Consider the following 19,452-nt stretch of genomic DNA (forward strand, 5'->3'; position numbering starts at 1 on the left):
TTCTGAAACTTGATACCAGAGAAATACTGACTTTACAGGATAAATCGAGAAATGTTTCTTTTTATTGTTTAAAGAGTTGGTGCAAAATTGGAAATAATTATTTTTCATATATCTTGTAGAATTCACTGTGAAGACATTTGGACCTGGCATTTTCCAATGTGAGAGGTTTTTGAATCACTGTTTTAACTCTTGAATGGCTTTTTGTAGAATTTCTGTTTCATTCTGAGGCAATTTCTGTCATTTGTGTCTTGGTATTCCTAATTATTTCAATTTGTTGGCATGCATTTGGTTATAGTATAGGTTTTTAATCCTTTTTATTTTGTATATTATCCAGAAATGTACCAACTATAATTACTGATTTTAATAAATGGAATCTTTGCTCTTGCTGTCTGCATGAATCTAACTAAGCATCAATTTTTTTTTTGCTTATTTCAAATAAACAGCTATTGTTTACATTGATTTTCTTCACTGCTTTCATTTTTTAATGAATTATCATAACTCAATGAATATTATTTCCTTCCTTCTGCTTGCTTTAGGTTTAACTTGCTCTTATTTTTCCTTGTTAAGGTGGAGGTTTAGGTTATTGATTTAAAATAATTTTATAATAACTTAAAGCTATAAATCTCTGTCTAATTACGGTCTTAGTGATCACATAAGTTTTCATATATGAGCCTTTGTTTTCATTCATATCAAAATCTTTTCAAATTTCTATTTGAATGTTTTGCTCAAAATCCTTCAAGCTAGGCTTCAGCACTATGTGAACTGAGAACATCCAGATGTACAAGCAGGGTTTAGAATAACCAGAGATCAAATTGTCAACATCCACTGGATCGTGGAAAAAGCAAGGGAATTAAAAAAAAAGAAATCTACTTCTGCTTCATTGACTATGTAAAGCCTTTGATTATGTGGATCACAAGAAACTGGAAAATTCTTAAACAGATGGGAATACCAGACCACCTTACTTGTCCCTGAGAAATCTGTATGCAGATCAAGAAGCAACAGTTAGGATCAGACATGGACCAACAGACTGGTTCAAAATTGGGAAAGGAATATGTCAAAGCTGTATATTGTCACCTTGCTTATTTAACTTCTATGCAGAGTGCATCATGTGAAATATCAGTCTGGATGAAGCACAAGCTGGAATCAAGAACCTCAGATGTGCCGATGATACCAGTCTAATGGCAGAACAACGTGAAGAGGAACTAAAGATCCTTTGATAAGGGTGAAAGAGAAGAGTGGAAAAGCTGGCTTAAAACTCAACATTAAAAAAACAACAACAATGACAACAGCAACTAAAATCATAGCATTCAGTCCCATCATTTTATCACAAATAGAATGGGGGAATTTGGAAGCAGTGCCAGATTTTTATTTTCTTGGGCTCCAAAATCACTGAGGACAATGACTGCAGCCATGAAATTAAAAGACACTTGCTCCTTGGAAGAAAAGCTATGACAAATCTAGATTGTGTATTAAAAAGCAGAGACATCACTTTACTGACAAAGGTCCATATAGTCAAAGCTATATTTTTTCCTGTAGTCATGTACAAATGTGAGAGTTGCACCGCAAAGAAGGCTGAGCACCAAATGATTAATGCTTTCAAAATGTGGTGCTGGAGAAGACTCTTGAGAGTCCCTTGGATATCAAGGACATCAAACCGGTCCATCTCAAAGAAAATGAAGCCTGAATATTCTTTAGAAGAACTGATGCTGAAGCTGAAGCTCCAAAAGCTGAAGCTCTTTGGCCATGAGATGTGAAGTGCTGACTCAAGGGAAAAGACCCTGATGCTGGGAAAGCAAAGGGAGAAGGAAGCATCAGAGGATGAAATAGTTTACTATCATCACCGATTCAATGGACATGAAATTGAGCAAACTCCAGGAGATAGTGAAAGACAGGGAAGCCTGATATCCTGAAGTATTTGGGGTCACAAAGAGTTGGAAAGGATGTAGTGACTGAATTACAAAAGCAATGGTGTATCACTTCGATTGATTTGTGTACATTTAAGAATCCTTGCATCCCTATGATAAATCCTACTTGATTATGGCATCGATTCTCTTACTGTATTATTGGATTTGGTGTGTTAGTATTTTGTTGAAAACTTTTGCATCTACATTCATCAGTGATATTAATCTGTAATTTTCTTTCTTTGTGCCTTTGTTTGGTTTTAGTATCATGCTGATGATGACCTTGAAGAATGAGCTTAGGACTGTTCCTCTCCTGCAAATTTTTGAAAGGGTTTGAGAAGAATAGGTGTTAGCTCTTCTTTGAATGTCTGATAAAATTTGCTTGTAAAATTCTCTGGTCCTGAACTTTTGCTCTTTGGAAGACTTTTAATCACAGTTTCAATTTTATTATTTGTGATTTGTCAGTTCATATTTTCTATTTCTTCCTGAATCAACCTTGGAAATTTGTACTTTTCTAAGAACTTGTCCGTTTCTTCCAGGTTGTCCATTTTATTGGCATATAGTTACTTCTTCCCTCATGGATCAGACAGTAAAGAATTTGCCTGCAAGGCAGGAGACCTGGGTTTGATCCCTGTGTTGGAAAGATCCCCTGGAAAAGGGAATGGAAGTGCACTCCAGCACTGTTGCCTGGAAAATCCCATTGGCAGAGAAGCCTGGCAGGCTATAGTCCTTGGGGTCGCAAAGAGTCAAACATGACTGAGAAACTAACACTATCTATCTACTTGTAATAGTCTCTTATTAACCCTATCTTTTTCTGTGGTGTCAGTTGTAACTTCTCCTTTCTCATTTCTAGTTTTATTGACTTGAATCCTCTCCCTTTTTCTCTTGATGAGTCTGACTAAAAGTTTATCAATTTTTTCTTTTCAAAGAACCAGCTTTTAGTTTCCTTGATTAAGTCCATTGGTCTAATATGTCATTTAAGGCTTGTGTTTCTTTATTGATTTTCTATCTGGATTATCTGTCCATTGGTATAAGTGAAGTGTTAAAGTTCCCCACTCTTATTGTGTTGCAGTTGATTTCCCCTTTTATAGTCAGGTCTTGGTATCAAGATGGATACCAGAATGCATGGGGTACAGTGAAAGTAGTGCTCAGAGAGAAGTTTATAGTTGGAAACACTTGGGATGAGGGATTTCCTTGTACCTCAGTCAGTAAAGAATCTGTCTGCAATGCAGGAGACCTGGGCTCAATTCCTGGGTCAGGAAGATCTCCTGGAGAAGGCAATGACAGTCCAATCCAGTATTCTTGCCTGGGAACTCCCACAGACAGAGGAACCTGGAGGGCTACAGGTCACGGGATCACAAGAGTCAGACACGACTTAGTGACTAAAGCACCAAGTGCTTGGGATGAGCTCAGCCTTGGACTGGCCACAGCTGAGGAAAGAGTCAGTGTGCCTGAATATAGATCAGTATTTCCAAAACTGTAGAGGACCAATAGAACAACTCTCTGAGAGATGACTTCTCCAACACTTTTATTTTAAATTAAGATCTGATGATCTTTCATGTTTAGCTGTAATTGAAAGACACATTAGATAATTTACAATATTATTTTTAAAAATTTAAAACAATATATATCCTTAGAGGTCCATAGCAGCACACTCTATTTCAATGTACTCAAATTATTTAATATTGAAATAATTTCATTAAGGTCTATAATTTAATAAAATAACTATATTAGTTTACATTTATATTCACCCTATTTTGCCTTTGAAAATTTTAAAATTTATTAATTTTATATTTTAACATAGCATAAAGAATTTTTAAAATATTTAGTTGTTCTTATTATTTTACTTTTTAAAACATTTTGTTAAAAGAAACTGTGTTGTAGAATATCATGCCCTTACTAGCTTTTCTTCCTATTTGAATGCTAAGCTTTGTTTTCTTGATGATGTTCTCCTAGCAAACCTTTAGTTCATAGGAATTAGAGTGGATTTCTGGTTTTGTGTTAGTTAGACAATTTTTTGCTATATTAATAGCTACCACTGAAGAATTAGCAATATTTTATTTTGCAAATTATGAGTAAATGACATTTAGTCTTTACATTTCTCTTTCTTTGTGTTTAATGGATATTTATAAGGCTAATTACCACTTTTCTATATTTAGTGAGAAGGATCACATATGAAGATGAAAGCACGATGTGATATTTATGACATGTCAGTATGCTATAAATATAGAATTTCTCTAATTATCTAAGAGATATTCATGAAAATTTTAGTGCTTTTCTATGAATTTGGATTAATTGAACAAAAGCTGATTACCCTTTCTATAAATTAATAGTTGAGAGAGTTGAATTTATAATAAAATATCAATTTTAGCATAATGTCCTAGCAGTCATTCTTTACTATTAGTTATTATTTTAATTTATAAGTGACCCAAAAATTGCTAACAGGGAATAAAGATATTTCTTTGTACAATGTTTTTGTTAAATTATTTTTATACTTTGGTTAAACATATAATCAAAAGTTTGAAAAATTAAATTTGTCTAACAATTTTTTCACATGTAAAAGCACCTATAGAAGCAGACTGGATTGTAAGTTCTTAATTCAGAGTCAGAGATCTTATGGACAGTTGATCGTTAGAACACAGCATTTAGCAGAAATGCAGTTATACTATACATGGGAAATCCCACATTTTTAAGTAATTCCAATTTTTTGACACACTGACTTCCTAGGCACAAGTGTTTCTTTTTTAAATGCCATGACAAGTGAAAATTTTACCTTTAGCAGATTTTATTTGGGATTAGATTACCCTTGTGAAAGGAAGCAGCTTCTTTACTGTCTTACATACTTATGTATGGATCTTTTTCTTTTAAGTTTACAGTTTTTCTTTAAGTAAATTTTACAGACAGTTGCCATTGTTCCATGCATATAAAATTAAAGCCCATTCTTCCTGGAGTACTGCTAAGAAATTTGTTGGCATTCATTTATATCTTCAGTAGATAGACAAATAGAAAATGTTTACTCTTTAATATGTGTATGTAAATCTAGTTCCAGTACCAGCAGGAACTAATCCTCTAGGTTCATCCCTGAAGAAACTTGAGAAGTAATTTTCCAAGGCTAGACAGTCCCATAACCATAAAGCATTTTTTTTTTCCAGAAATAAGCCTGATATAGAAGTTAAAGTATGAGATAAGGGCAAAATAGTGAATAAAGAGGCTTATAAAATAAGATGCCAAATATGGAACACACTGGAAGCAAAGTCAATGACTGAATAAAAAGAGGGGACAGTAAAAAAATTGCAAAGACATGAATGGAAGCTTTACTTCACTCATGGGGGGAAATCCTTCCACAATGTATATATTTATAAAATCATCATGTTGTACACTTTGAATATCTTATATTTTTGTTTGTCAATCACACTTCAGTAGAGGCTTTCCTGGTGGCTCTTAATCCTGGTGATTCAGTAAAGAATCCACCTGGAATGCAGGTAGACCAGAGTTTGACCTCTGGGTCAGGAAGAGCCTCTGGTGAAGGAAATGGCAACCCACTCCAGTATTCTTGCCTGGAAATCTCATAGACAGAGGAGCCTGGGGGGCTACAGTTCATCAGGTCTCAAAAGAGTTGGACATGACTTAGTGACTAAACCATCACCATCACACTTTAGTGACTAGGAGGCCAGGAAAGTTATGGATTAAAGGGAGGGATTCTGGCCAATTCAGAAAAGCTCTCTAGACCTTCCTGCTATGCCTTTGCCTTGTCGGGTTGATAAAGTTTGACTGGAGAGTTCCTTTTTGAAAGTGAAGATTTATAATGGCTTCCTGTAAGGACCCAGTCATATTGGTCTGATTCACCTACTCTGATGCAGCCACCACAGCACACTAGCTACGGTCCATTGTCCACTCACTGTTTCTAATCATTTCCAGTCTCTGGTGCCTTCGCCTCATACATTACGTTTTTTATTTCTGCCCTTTTCCAGAGTTTCTTAGCTTTAGGCCCAAAGATTTTGTCCTAGAGATATCATCAGTCAGTAAGACTGTTCTTTTTCTTTCCACTTAATGAACCAATGAATCACTGCATGCCAGGTTTTTGTTTTTCCAGTTTGAATTGTTTATGCTGTGTCAAGATCTACTTCACAGAGTGCTCCTGTTGTCTGCTCTCTTCCCTTCATGAAGTCTGGGTCCTGAGTTTCAGCTAGACTCTACTGGCTGGTCTCGTGGTAACTCAGATTCTTTTCCAGCGTGCCTATTTTCAACTAGACTAAATTCTATATGATACTATGAATCCACACATCATAGACATGTTTGCAGTATGCTGTGCTATAATGGAGAGATGGTTTTTAGATAAGAACTGATTACTAGAAATTACAACATTAACTGTAGCTCAATGAGCTAAAGAATGGTGATCAGAGATATCACTAAGGTCTCTCCACTGTATGAAAAATGACAATACAAAATCCATGCTTAAAGCTAGAAGAGAACAGCAAAACAAGCATAATAGTAAATGAATCACAAAAGAGGATGTGGTAAATTTTTAAAATAATATGCACATGGTGAGTTTAAATCAAAAGACTTTAAGGCAGCTGTAGGTATTTGATGAACTGATACCTGATATTTGATGAACTGATATTTAGGTAGGAGCATCTGTCAGGTTTTCATTCAGTCCTGTTGTGTGAGATATCTCAGCATACTAATAAGAATGGGTTCTGAAATCAGCTGGACTTGGATTTGGATCTATTAATAGATTCTGCTTTCTACCAGCTACATGAACTTGGTAATACATTAAATTCTCTAAATCTTAATTCCTCATATGGAAAATGAGATTATGATGCCTACTCGAGTGAATAAAAGTTCCCAAATGCAAGCAAATGAGCCAAATTTGGGAGATTTTTTGTGAACATGAGTTTATCACAAAGATTTGTAATTGTTTTGATAAGCTGAGCATTACTGAGCCAGGAACACATCTCCAAAGTCCATGGCAGAACAAGCCAGATTAGAATTTTCAGAGTGCTGTTGTTGAGCAGTAATTTCTTGAGCATGCAAAGCTGAGGCTGTAGGCATTAGAAACTAGGCTTGGCCTGTGGATTGCTTCCTCAGATACTGAAGTTCATGTGTTTCCCATTCTTTTATCTAAAAATTAAAAAATGGCAATAAATTAATCAGTGGTACTTCAAGGGAAGATAAATGCAGCAAAAGCAAAAATATCTCATCAACTAAGGATTTTTCCCAAATAATTGTCTATGCCAATATCTCTATATCTACTTAATTATATGTTTCAATATTGCTGTAGCTGTCTAAATATCTCTATAAACATCTTAAGTGCTTTAGAAATATGATAGCAATAAAAAATTCAAGTGAGGTCTTTGAAGGTGAAAATCTTCCTTACTAGACTTGAGATTCTTTTATATCACAGGGTTTTCTATTTCTGTATTATTTTATTTTGGAAAAAAAAGTCATCACCATTTTAAACTCCAGGTTGAAGTTTTATCTGTTTTTATTTCTTTTGTATCCATTTTTTAAAAATATATAACAAGATCTTGTTATTTATGGAAAAACAGTGAAAAATTTGTAACATGTCAATGTGATAGTGGAGATGAACTATGACCTTACAAATCTTTAAAATCTCGAAGTTGTACAATACTTTCATTTCATTTTTAAACTTACTCTTCTGAATCAATACATCAGAGTACAATAAGTACAGTTGTGAAAACTAGTTTTTGTTGGGAATCCATTCATTATATTAATAGTAGTGAGACCAAAAAAATAACTGAACATTAGTCCAAGATAGTTGACATATGCAAATATGCATATATGTATGTTTTGTTGTTGTTCAGAGTGAAAGTAAAAGCCTCTCAGCCCTGCCCAACTCTTTGTGACCCCACAGACTATAGCCTACAAAACTCCTCTGTCTGTGGAATTTCCAGGTCATAATACTTGAGTGGATAGCCTATCCCTTCTCCAGGGGATATTCCCAACCCAGGGATTAAACACAGGTCTCTGTATTGTAAGCAGACTCCTTACCGCCTGAGCCACCAGGAAAGCCAAAGAATACTGGATTGGGTAGCCAGCCTATCCCTTCTCCAGTGGATTTTCCTGACCCAGGAATTGAACTGGGGTCTCCTGCATTGCAGGTGAATTCTTTATCAGCTGAGCCACCAGGGAAGTCCTGAAGCTCATAATGCTGTTGTTGAGCAGTAATGTCAGGAGCACACACAGCTGAGGCTGTGGGCGTTGGAAACTGGGCTTGGGATGTATGATTTTTGTTGTTCAGTCACTAAGTCGTGTCCAACTCTTTGCAACCCCATGGACTGCAGCACGCCAGGCTTCTCATTATCTCTCAGAGTTTGCTCAAACTTATGTCCACTGAGTTTGTGATACCATCCAGCCATCTCATCCTCTGTTGCCCTCTTCTAATCCAGCCCTCAATCTTTCCCAGCATCAAGGATTTTTCCAGTGAATCAGCTCATTGCATCAGGTGGCCAAAGTATTGGAGCTTCAGCTTCAGCTTCTTATCTCTCCCTGCTCTTCTCTGGAATCCTGCATTCAATTGGGTGTATCTTTCCTTTTCTCTTTTGCCTTTTGATTTTCTTCTTCCCTCAGCTATTTGTGAGACCTCCATAGACAATCATTTTGCCTTCCTGCATGTCTTTTTTTTGAGATGGTTTTGGTCACCAACTCCTGTCATCAAATGTACAATGTTTCGAACTTCCATCCATAGTTCTTAGGCATGATACTGAATCTAATTCCTTGCATCTATTTATCACCTCCACTGTATAATCATACGAGATTTTATTCAGGTCATACCTGAATGGTCTAGTGGTTTTCCTTACTGTCTTAAATTTAAGTTTGAATTTTGCAATAAGGAGTTCATGATCTGAGTCACAATCAGCTCCAGGTCTTGTTTTTGCTGACTGTATAGAGTTTCTCCATCTTCAGCAGCAAATAATATAATCAGTCTGATTCTGGTGTTAACCATCTGGTGATGCACATGTGTAGAGTAGTCTCTTATTTGTTGGAAGAGGGTGTTTGCTATGATCAGTGTGTTCTCTTGGAAAAACTCTGTTAGCCTTTTCCCTATTTCATTTTGTACTCTAAAGCCAAACTTGCTTGTTACCCTAGGTATCTCTTGACTTTCTACTTTTGTATTCCAGACCCCTATGATGAAAAGGACATCTTTTTTTTTGGTGTTTGTTCTAGCAGATCTTGTAGGTCTTCATAGAACCTCTCAGCGTCAGCTTCTTCAGCATTAGTAGCTGGGGCATAGACTTGCATTATTGTGGTGTTTAATGCTTTGCCTTTGAAATGAACTGAGATCACTCTGACGTTTTCGAGATTACACACAAGTACTGCATTTCAGTACTTGTTGGCTCTGAAGGCTACTCCATTTCTTCTAAGGAATTGTTTCCCACATAGTAGATATAATGATCATCTGAATTAAATTTGCCCATTTTCATTCAAGTTCACTGATTTCTAAAATGTTGATATTCACTCTTGCTATCTGCTGCTTGACAACATCCAATTTACCTTAATTTATGAGCCAAAAATTCCAGATCCTATGCAATATTGTTCTTTACAGCATCAGATTTTACTTTCACCACCAGACACATACACAACAGAACATAGTTTCTGCTTTGGCCCAGCCTCTTTATTCCTCCTGGAGCTATTTCTCCACTCTTCCCCAGCTGCATGTTAGACACCTACTGACCTAGGGGGCTTGTCTTCCAGTCTCATATCGTTTTACCTTTTCATACTTTTCTTGGGGATCTCATGGCAAGAATGCTGAAGTGGTTTACCATTTCCTTCTCAAGTGGACCATGTCTTGTCATAACTCCAACATGTCCTGTTCGTCCTGGGTGGCCCTGTATGGCATGGCTCATAGCTCATTGAGTTACACAAGACTGTGATCCATGTGATCATTTTAGCTAGCTTTCTGTGATTGTTGCTTTCATTTGGGAGGATGTGAGATTTTAGTTCTTGGTTCTTCTCTTTGCCCTCTGATGAATGAGGACAAGAGGCTTGCTTGTACAAGCTTCCTAATGGGAGGTACTGGCTGTGGGGAAAACTGGGTCCTCCTCTAGTGGGCAGGGTAATGCTCAGGAAACCTTTAATCTAACTTTCATATATATGTATATATATATTTAGGCACATATATGCACACATATATATATACATATAGAACATATATACATATATACTATATATCATGTAGGCTAAAATATCACAAGTTTATTACATTTAAAGTTTTGGTGATCAGCATTAACATAGGTGTCATGGGCTACAATGATCACAATGTCAAGCAAGGCTGCATTGCTTCTGAAGGCTCTAGGACGCTGGTCCCCAACTTTTATTTTCACCAGGGACAGGTTTCTGGAAGGCAGGTTCCATAGTTTGTCTACATTCTTTGGCTTATGGCCTCCGACCATCTTCCAAGCCAACAGCGGCCAGTCAAGTCTCTCTCTCATATCATATTACTCTGATACTTATTCTTCTGCTCTATCTTCCATATTCAAGGAGGACAGAAACTGTATCCATTATTCACTGGGTACCTGTGCAGTTCTGGAGATCAGAGGTCCAGTGGGTTTTATAAGGGTCATATCAAGGTGTCAGCAGGTGTCTATTTCTTATGGAGAATCTAGGGGAGATCCTGTTTCCCTGCCTTTTACAGTTTCTAGAGGCTATACGAGTTTAGAGTGACTCATGTTGGAATCAGTGCTCAGTCATTTACTAGCTGTGTAATATTGGGAAGTTATATCTCTCAGAAGCTCAATATATTTGCATATATAATGGAATGCGTATTAGTCACTCAGTTGTGTCTGACTCTTTGTGACCCCATGGACTGTAGCCTGCCAGGCTCCTCTGTCCATAGAATTCTCCAGGCAAGAATACTGGAGTGGGTTACCATTTCCTTCTCCAAGGGAAGTTCCCCAACCCAGGGATTGAACCCTTGTCTCCTGCATTTCAAGCAGATTCTTTACTGTCTGATCTATCAGGGAAGCCTTATTTAATGGAATAAGAGTAGTATACAATTCATAGGACAGTGATTCAAAAAATGTGCTTAGTCACTCATTCATGTCCAACTCTTTGTGACACCAAGGACTGTAGCCTGCCAGGCTCCTCTGTCCATTGGGATTCTCCAGGCAAGAAAACTGGAGTGGGTTGCCATGCTCTCCTCCAGGTGATTTTCCCAACCCAGGGATAGAACCCAGGTCTCCTGAATTGCAGGCAGATTCTTTACTGTCTGAGTCACTAAGGAAGCCCAATTCAAACAATTGAACTCACTAAAAGTATCTTACACATTTTGTCAAAAGTGATTCCAAAAATTTGATTTTGTAGTTCAGGGTTGCTTCCATGAATTTGTATTCCAATCTGATAGGAAAAAACCATCAGAGATGTTTACAAAGTTATATGTCTACTTAAAGGCTTTTAGAAGAACACTATGTAAAAAACTCAGAAAGTTGACAAAACTATTACTATGATAATGAATATGTATCTATGTTGTTGTGCATTTATGTATAAATGCTTGAAATAATTTGTTTCTTTTAACTACACTATTTTTTGACATTCCATATAGTAGATGCAAAATTTAGCCTTGAATCATTATTTTTTTAAAAATTAGCAATTTTTATTTTCATATTTTAAAAAGTGTTTAAATATGAAGGTCAATATTAATGACTAACTTATCAATGACAATTTTAAGTGATGATTTTATTTTCAATGGTGAAAATTGTCTATTAAAATTTTAATTTTAGTTAGAAAGATTTTGGTCTCATGATCACAAGATAATTGAAAAATTTCAACACCAATAGAGTGAGTAATCTTATATTGAGTTCAGTTCAGATCAGTTCAGTCGCTCAGTCGTGTCCGACTCTTTCTGACCCCATGAACTGCAGCACACCAGGCCTCCCTGTCCATCACCAGCTCCCGGGGTTTACCCAAACCCATGTCCATTGAGTTGGCGATGCCATCCAACCATCTCATCCTCTGTCATCCCCTTCTCCTCCTGCCCTCAATCTTTCCCAGCATCAGGGTCTTTTCAAATGAGTTAGCTCTTTGCATCAGGTGGCCAAACTATTGTAGTTTCAGCTTCAACATCAGTCCTTCCAATGAACACCCAGGACTGATCTCCTTTAGGATGGACTGGCTGGATCTCCTTGCAGTCCAAGGGACTCTCAAGAGTCTTCTCCAACACCACAGTTCAAAAGCATCAATTCTTCGGTGCTCAGTTTTGTTTATAGTCCAACTCTCACATCCATACATGACCACTGAAAAAACCATAGCCTTGACTAGACAGACTTTTGTGGACAAAGTAAGGTCTCTGCTTTTTATATATGCTGTCTATGTTGGTCATAACTTTCCTTCCATGGAGTAAGCGTCTTCTAATTTCATGGCTGCAATCACCATCTGCAGTGATTTTGGAGCCCCCCAAAATAAAGTCAGCCACTGTTTCCACTGTTTCCCCACCTATTTGCCATGAAGTGATGGGACCAATTGCTGTGATCTTAGTTTTCTGAATGTTGAGATTTAAGCCAACTTTTTCACTCTCCTCTTTCAATTTCCTCAAGTGGTTCTTTAGTTCTTTTTCACTTTCTGCCATAAGGGTGGTTTTATCTGCATATATTATATTGAGAGTTGGCTTAAAGAAGGCTGAGAGTCAAAGAATTGATGCTTTTGAACTGTGGTTTTGGAAAAGACTTTTGAGAGTCCCTTAGACAGCAAAGAAATCAAACCAGTCAATCCTAAAGGACATCAACCCTGAATATTCATTGGAAGGACTGATGCTGAAACTCTAATACTCTGGCCACCTGATGAGAAGAGCTGACTTAACTGGAAAAGACCCTGATGCTGGGAAAGATTGAAGGCAGGAAGAGAAGAGGGTGACAGAGGATGAGATGGTTGGATGATATCATCGACTCAATGGACATGAGTTTGAGCAATCTCTGGGAGATAGTGAATGACAGGGAAGCCTGGCCTGTTGCAGTCCATGGGGTCCCAAAGAGTAGGATATGACTGAGCAATTGAACAGCAACAATAAAAACAATATAATAAATAAATGCAAAGCTTGTGGGTACAAGTTTAAATAAACAAAAAAAATTGTAATTGCGTTTAAACTAGCACCTAGATTCATTCTCATGCTATGAAAACCATGAGACTTGTAATTGAAGAAATCTGAAAGTCATTATGAAGAGGTTAAGAATGGACGTTAATTGAATTTTTGAGTAGTTGACTAAGGATATTACTATAGAAGTATATTTTTATTTTTAATATACAGTCCTTAATATTGACACATACTTATGACATTTCAAAGTAGACTAAATAAAAAATGCCCATACTCTTAATTGTTCTTTAATATTTATAAGTAAAATTAGCTTGCAGTTTTTTCTTTGGTATAATCTTGATTCAGTTTCTCCAATAGCTTTGGCATTGATCCTCTAAATATGTTTAAGAACTTGATTGTCAAAATTTCTAAGTGAGCTTTCTTTTCTTTAATACTGTTTCCTCTACCTTCTGGGATAATAAAACTTTGAAAAAAGAGATAAACATTGACAAGTGGAAGGAGTTTTCTGGTCACCTGAAGAATAGTTTTCCCACTTCTAATTAATCACATGTCAGCTGCTGGGCATGTGTAATTAATGGCTCATACCCCCAAAGCTGTAATATATAAACACATTGCTTATCTGGTTAGAGAAATAGTAGCATGCTGATGATCACTGCAAATGAGATTGCCTTGCTATCTGGTCTTTAACTATTGAAGGCAGTGCATTAATTCATGTCAGTATGAAAATAGCAAACAGATTAGTTGGAAATAAAATGCATAGAATGATGCAGCATAAATATTAGTTTACACATATTTATATACACATTATATAAAGACAAAATCAACTTAACTGCATTGCATACATTGTTTACTATGAACATGCCAGAGGCACAATAAAAATAGGTAGAAAAATCTGGCTTCAAAGAGCTGCTGTAACCCTTGCTAACTATAGAATTTAGGAGAATTAGTTAATTTTTTGAATTGTCTTTTTCTCAAATGTAAAAGAAGGAAGCATAATTCCAACTGTAAAGATTTTCAGAAATACGTATAATTACTTTTTTATTTGGTTTTTAATTTTGAGCTAAAATTGATATATAACATTGAGTAATTTTATTTTTTTAAATTGAAGTATACTTGATTTGCAATGTTGTGTTATTAATAGTTTCAGGTGTACAGCACAGTAATTCAGATATATATTTATATTCTTTTTCAAATACTTTTCCTTTTTAGGTTATTATAAAATAACACTGAGTAATTTTAAAGTATACAATGTGTTGATTTGATACATTTAAATATATGATCTCTACCATAGTGCTAGTTGGCACTTCTCTCATACCACATAATATTTCTTTCTTGTGGTGAGAAAAATTAAGATCTAGTCTCTTAGCAACTTGACATTTATATTCAGTTCTGTTGATTATGATCACTATGATCTACATTAGATTTCAATAACTTATTTACCTACTCAATTGCAAATTTGTATGCTTAAACAGACCTCCCTAATATCCCTAACCCCCTGGTAACCACCTGGTAACTCTTGGTAACCACCATTCTATTCTCTTTTTCTTTGAGCTTGCTTTTTCAGATTTCACATATAAGTGATATTAAACAATGTTTGCCTTTGACTTACTTCACATAGCATAATGCTCTCAAGGTCCTTCCATGTAATCACAAGTGGTAGGATTTTCTTTTCTGTCATGGCTGAATACTATTCCATTGTATGCATATATATGTACATATATATATATATATATATATATATTCTCTTAATCACCTCATCTCTTGCCACACACTTAGATTGTTTCTATATCTTGGCTATTGTGAATAGTGCTGCAATAAATATGAAAGTAAAGACATATTTCAATATCTTGTTTTCCTCTCCTTTGGCTATATACGCAGAAGTAAAATATTTAATTGGAACTTTACCCCAAGGCAACAGATAATATTGATAAGACACCATGGTTATTTGCAAAAGTAGAAGTCTTCAAGCAGCATACTGAAAGCTAGCTACATCACTCTTAAAACTGTAACCTATATTAAAAATATAAATAAAGATTATTGGAGGACTTGGAAGATAATTTATCCAAAGGGAGCTACTGATTTGCTATAAACATTTTCTCTACAATTTTGGAAAGAGGAAGATTTCCTTGAGAACTCAGAACTAGAGAGAGGAGCTTAGCATATAGCCAACTCAAGAAACAGAATATAAATCTACTGCAGTTGGGACTGGGAGATCCAATGGGCTAGTATTTAACACTTTTCAGGTGATTTTAAAGTTTGAGAAAAGTGTGTTTAGTGCTGAAGAAAACCTGTGGGGACATAGCTATCAGCAGACAGATCCTTACTGCTTGAGTTTGTCTTCTGTGGAGCACAATAGGTACAATATATGAGGGACAACCAGTGTGAGACCATATGAAGAGAGGAGACGTGTGCTCAGTTGTGTCCGACTCTTTGTGACCTTGAGGACTGTAGCCTGCCAGGCTTCTCTGTCCGTGGGATTTCTCAGACAAGAATACAGGAGTGGGATGCTGTTTCCCCCTCCAGGGGATCTTCCAGACCCAGGGATTGAACCTGCATCTTCTGCATTAGCAGGTGGATTCTTTTCCACTGAGCCACCTGGAAGTGGGAGACCGCTTTATGTCCTGGCCAAAATGGTTCTTGGAGGAGTGAGTGACAGCAGTAGGAAGAAGCTGAAGGTATTGCTGCTTTCTTGGGTGGGCATTACTAACAACAACAAGTGAAGGATTTCTAGGGTTAAGATGTCTCCTGGGAAGACACACAAATGCTGCCTCAAAGCAATAAAACAGAATTTTTGTGTGTTTTAAACTGTTTTAATCAAGTGAAAATTTACTGGTATTCCTCCTTCTTCTTCCCTCTCTTTTTCTGCTATCTTGACCTGTTAGAAATAGGGACTGGTTTGTTAAAACAAAGTAGGAAGCTGAAAATGGTGGGGGAGGAGGAAGCTTTTTTATCCCCTTACCATGTTTTAGGACTAATACACTTTGCCAGCCATTGTTGATGAAGACAATATAAACTAAAAATTCAGAATGCTTAAGGAACTAGAGGTTTTATATTACTGAAATGTGATTCTTTGGCAAATTTAACCTGATCTATGGAACAAAACCTGGAGGAAGGCATGGCAATCCACTCCAGTATTCTTGTCTGAAGAATCCCCATGTACAGAGAAGTCTGGCAGGCTACAGTCCATAGGGTGGCAAAGAGTCTGACCTGACTGAAGCGACTTAGCATGCACACATATAAGGAACAAAGAGTAATCAGAAGAGTTATTCATGGCAGGTTAAAATTAGCCTACTGAATAAAATAGAGCAACAGTAGAAGAAATATCTTTGAAATATCATTTAATCCTACCACGTATGCTTCTGCAATACACTTGTTCTATTGCCATAGAATTGCTTTTAAAATAGAATTTTTGTCTCTCCATTTTAAGTAATTCATTTTGACAGTGAAAATTCTGCCTCCCAAATATTTTGATCCTGCTATTTTAGTTTTCTCCACTGGAAAGAATGGTTGCTGATGAATGACATAATTGGGATTATGCATTTAGGTAATAAGAAGTACTAATAATCTAGTTGTCTCTCAAGATGCTTTCTCACAATTTTCTTATAGAATAATTTAAATCACCAGCATATTGATAATAAATATTACAAGTATAATTTCCACTGAAAGTAACTTTTACTGACTAAAATGGCATCCAACAGCATTTGTTATTTATTAGAAATTGAAGAAATAATAAAATTATCACCTTAAAATTTAGATTGTCTATATTGATCCTGGAAAGTTGAGTCTGAGACACAATCTAGGAAAATATTATTGTAATATTTATTGTACATTTTGGGAAAAAATTATAACATCTATGTGGAAAATAAAACAATACTAGTTTAATTTATATTAAATAATAAAATGTAAAAAGTGTGATCACCGTCTATATAGAATACTAAGTTATCTTGGTAGTAAAAGTTTCATTATTTTTAATAAAAATTTATTCATAAGATTGGGAAGTTTGTGCTTTTTACTTCATTTTTATTCATTAGTTTAAAAGTATATTTTGTGGTCAAAATATTGTACCACAAATCCTAGCATCCAAATAGCACTATATTAAAACAGTGCAGCAAAACAGCATGGTTAAAACATTTACTCCCCTTTGTAGATACATCTAAATCACCATCTAGGCAACAGTAAACACTCTGCAATGTTGCTTCCTTATCTTCCCCTCAGGATAGCATCTGTATTATGTGCATGTAGATAAAACTTATTGTCTATCTATAATGACTCCAATCTGTCTTAACATGTTAAAACATAATCAATTCCTTAAGAGTAAACCTAACTATCTTATTCTGCTTGATAATGAGTTGAAATCTACAAGTGAGTAGATGAATGCAGAAAGAAATGAAAGGTAGGCCAAGAGCTGTGTTAAAATATGTATCTCATAATAAAAACCAAAGTAATCCACATGAATGGAAATCACTGATATCATTTTTGTTTAACAAATGATGTTCAGTCTTGCCTGCCAATGCAGGAGCCACAGGAAACCCAGGTTCAATCCCTAAGTGGTGATGATCTTCTGGAGGAAGACATGGCAACTTGCTCCAGTATTCTTAGTTGGAGAATCCCATGGACAGAGGAGCCTGGTGGCCTACAATCCATAGGGTGGAAAAGAATTGGACACGAATAAGCAACTAACCATGCATTTTCAGTCAGATATTCTATTTGTATTAAAATATGGAGAATGGGGTTAGGGGGAAAGTTCTCAACATATAAATATTGTTTGAAGGTATGTAACTGGATAAAATCATGAAGAAAATAAATTCATAAAAAAAGAAGTAAAAGCAACGATTCCTGGTCACTCCAATAATAAGAGAGGAGCAGAAGTCAGTAAAGAAGACTTAGAACAAATTGTCTGCCATCTAGAAGGAAAGGAAGAAGAGTGTGGTAACTAAAATGTAAGACAAAAATATGTCTAAGGGTGCACACTTGCAACTAGTAGAAATAAATCTTGATGCAGGGTATAAGGAATATAGACAACAATATTATATTATAATCATCAAACTTGCTGAGACTAGATCTTAATTTTCCCATTCCAAAAAAGAAAGACTAATTATACGTTGTGATAGAGGTCCTATTGTAGGCAACGTACTACAATATATAAATGTATCAAATCATATGTTGTATACCTTAAATACACATACAGTGTCATATGTCAAGCGTTTTTCAATTAAAAAAGGCAAAACAAAATTTCTAAAAATAGAAACATCATGTCAGTTATCTGCTACTAATCAGTCAGGTCAAATAAAATGAACATTGGTAGTTGATCTTTGGTTTTAGCCAATTTGAAATTATTGGTGACTTTCTCTAGGGGAGATTTTAGTAATGGAGTGGGGAAAAAGAATGGGTAAGACAGCTGAAGAGAGAATGGGAAAAAGGATTTAGAGACAGGCAATTAATTCATCTGGAGAAGAAATGGCAGCCCATTCCAGTATTCTTGCCTGGAGAATTCCATGGGAGCCTGGTTGGCTACATGCATGAGGTCACAAAGAGTCAGACATAACCGAGTGACTTCACTTTTTGTCACTTTTAATTAATTCTTCAAAGGAAGTTGGTTGTGAAGGAGGAGCAGTGATATAGGTAGTAGCAGATGGAAAATGTGGAACAAGATACATTTTCTTTTTATTTTTTCAGAAGGCAAAAATAATACCTTTATGTTATTCTGCAAAGTTTATTTTTTTTTCTTCTTCTTCACATTATACATGTTTCTCCATGTTAGTCAGTTCAGTTCAGTTGCTCAGTCATGTCTGATACTTCATGACCCCATGGGCTACAGAACACCAGGCCTTCCTGTCCATCACTAACTCCCAGAGTTCACTCAAACTCATGTCCATAGAGTTGGTGATACCATCCAACCATCTCAGCCTCAGTCATCTCCTTCTCCTTCTGCCCTCAATCTTTCCCAGGATCAGGGTCTTTTCCAATGAGTCAGTTCTTCTCATGACATGGCCAAAAATATTGGAGTTTCAGCTTCAGCATCAGTCCTTCCAATGAATATTCAGGACTGATTTCATTTAGGATTTAGTAGTTTGATCTCCTTGCAGTCCAAGGGACACTCAAGAGTCTTCGCCAACACCACAGTTCAAAAGCATCAATTCTTTGGCACTCAGCTTTCTTTATAGTCCAACTCTCACATCCATACATAACGACTGGAAAAACCATAGCTTTGACAAGATGGACCGTTGTTAGCAAAGTAATGACTCTGCTTTTTAATATGCTGTCTAGGTTGGTCATAATTATTCTTCCAAGGAGCAGGCATCTTTTAATTTCATGACTCCAGTCACCATCTGCAGTGATTTTGGAGCCCCAAAATAAAGTCTGTCACTGTTTCCAGTTTCCCCATTTATTTGCCATGAAGAGATGGGACCAGATGCCATGATCTTAGTTTTCTGAATGTTGAGCTTTAAGCCAAGTTTTTCACTCTCCTCTTTCACTTTCATCAAGAGGCTCTTTAGTTCTTTT

Source organism: Giraffa tippelskirchi, chromosome 8 (assembly GCF_054371585.1).
Source record: "Giraffa tippelskirchi isolate mGirTip1 chromosome 8, T2T-mGirTip1v1.2.pri, whole genome shotgun sequence".
Lineage (NCBI taxonomy): Eukaryota > Metazoa > Chordata > Mammalia > Artiodactyla > Giraffidae > Giraffa > Giraffa tippelskirchi.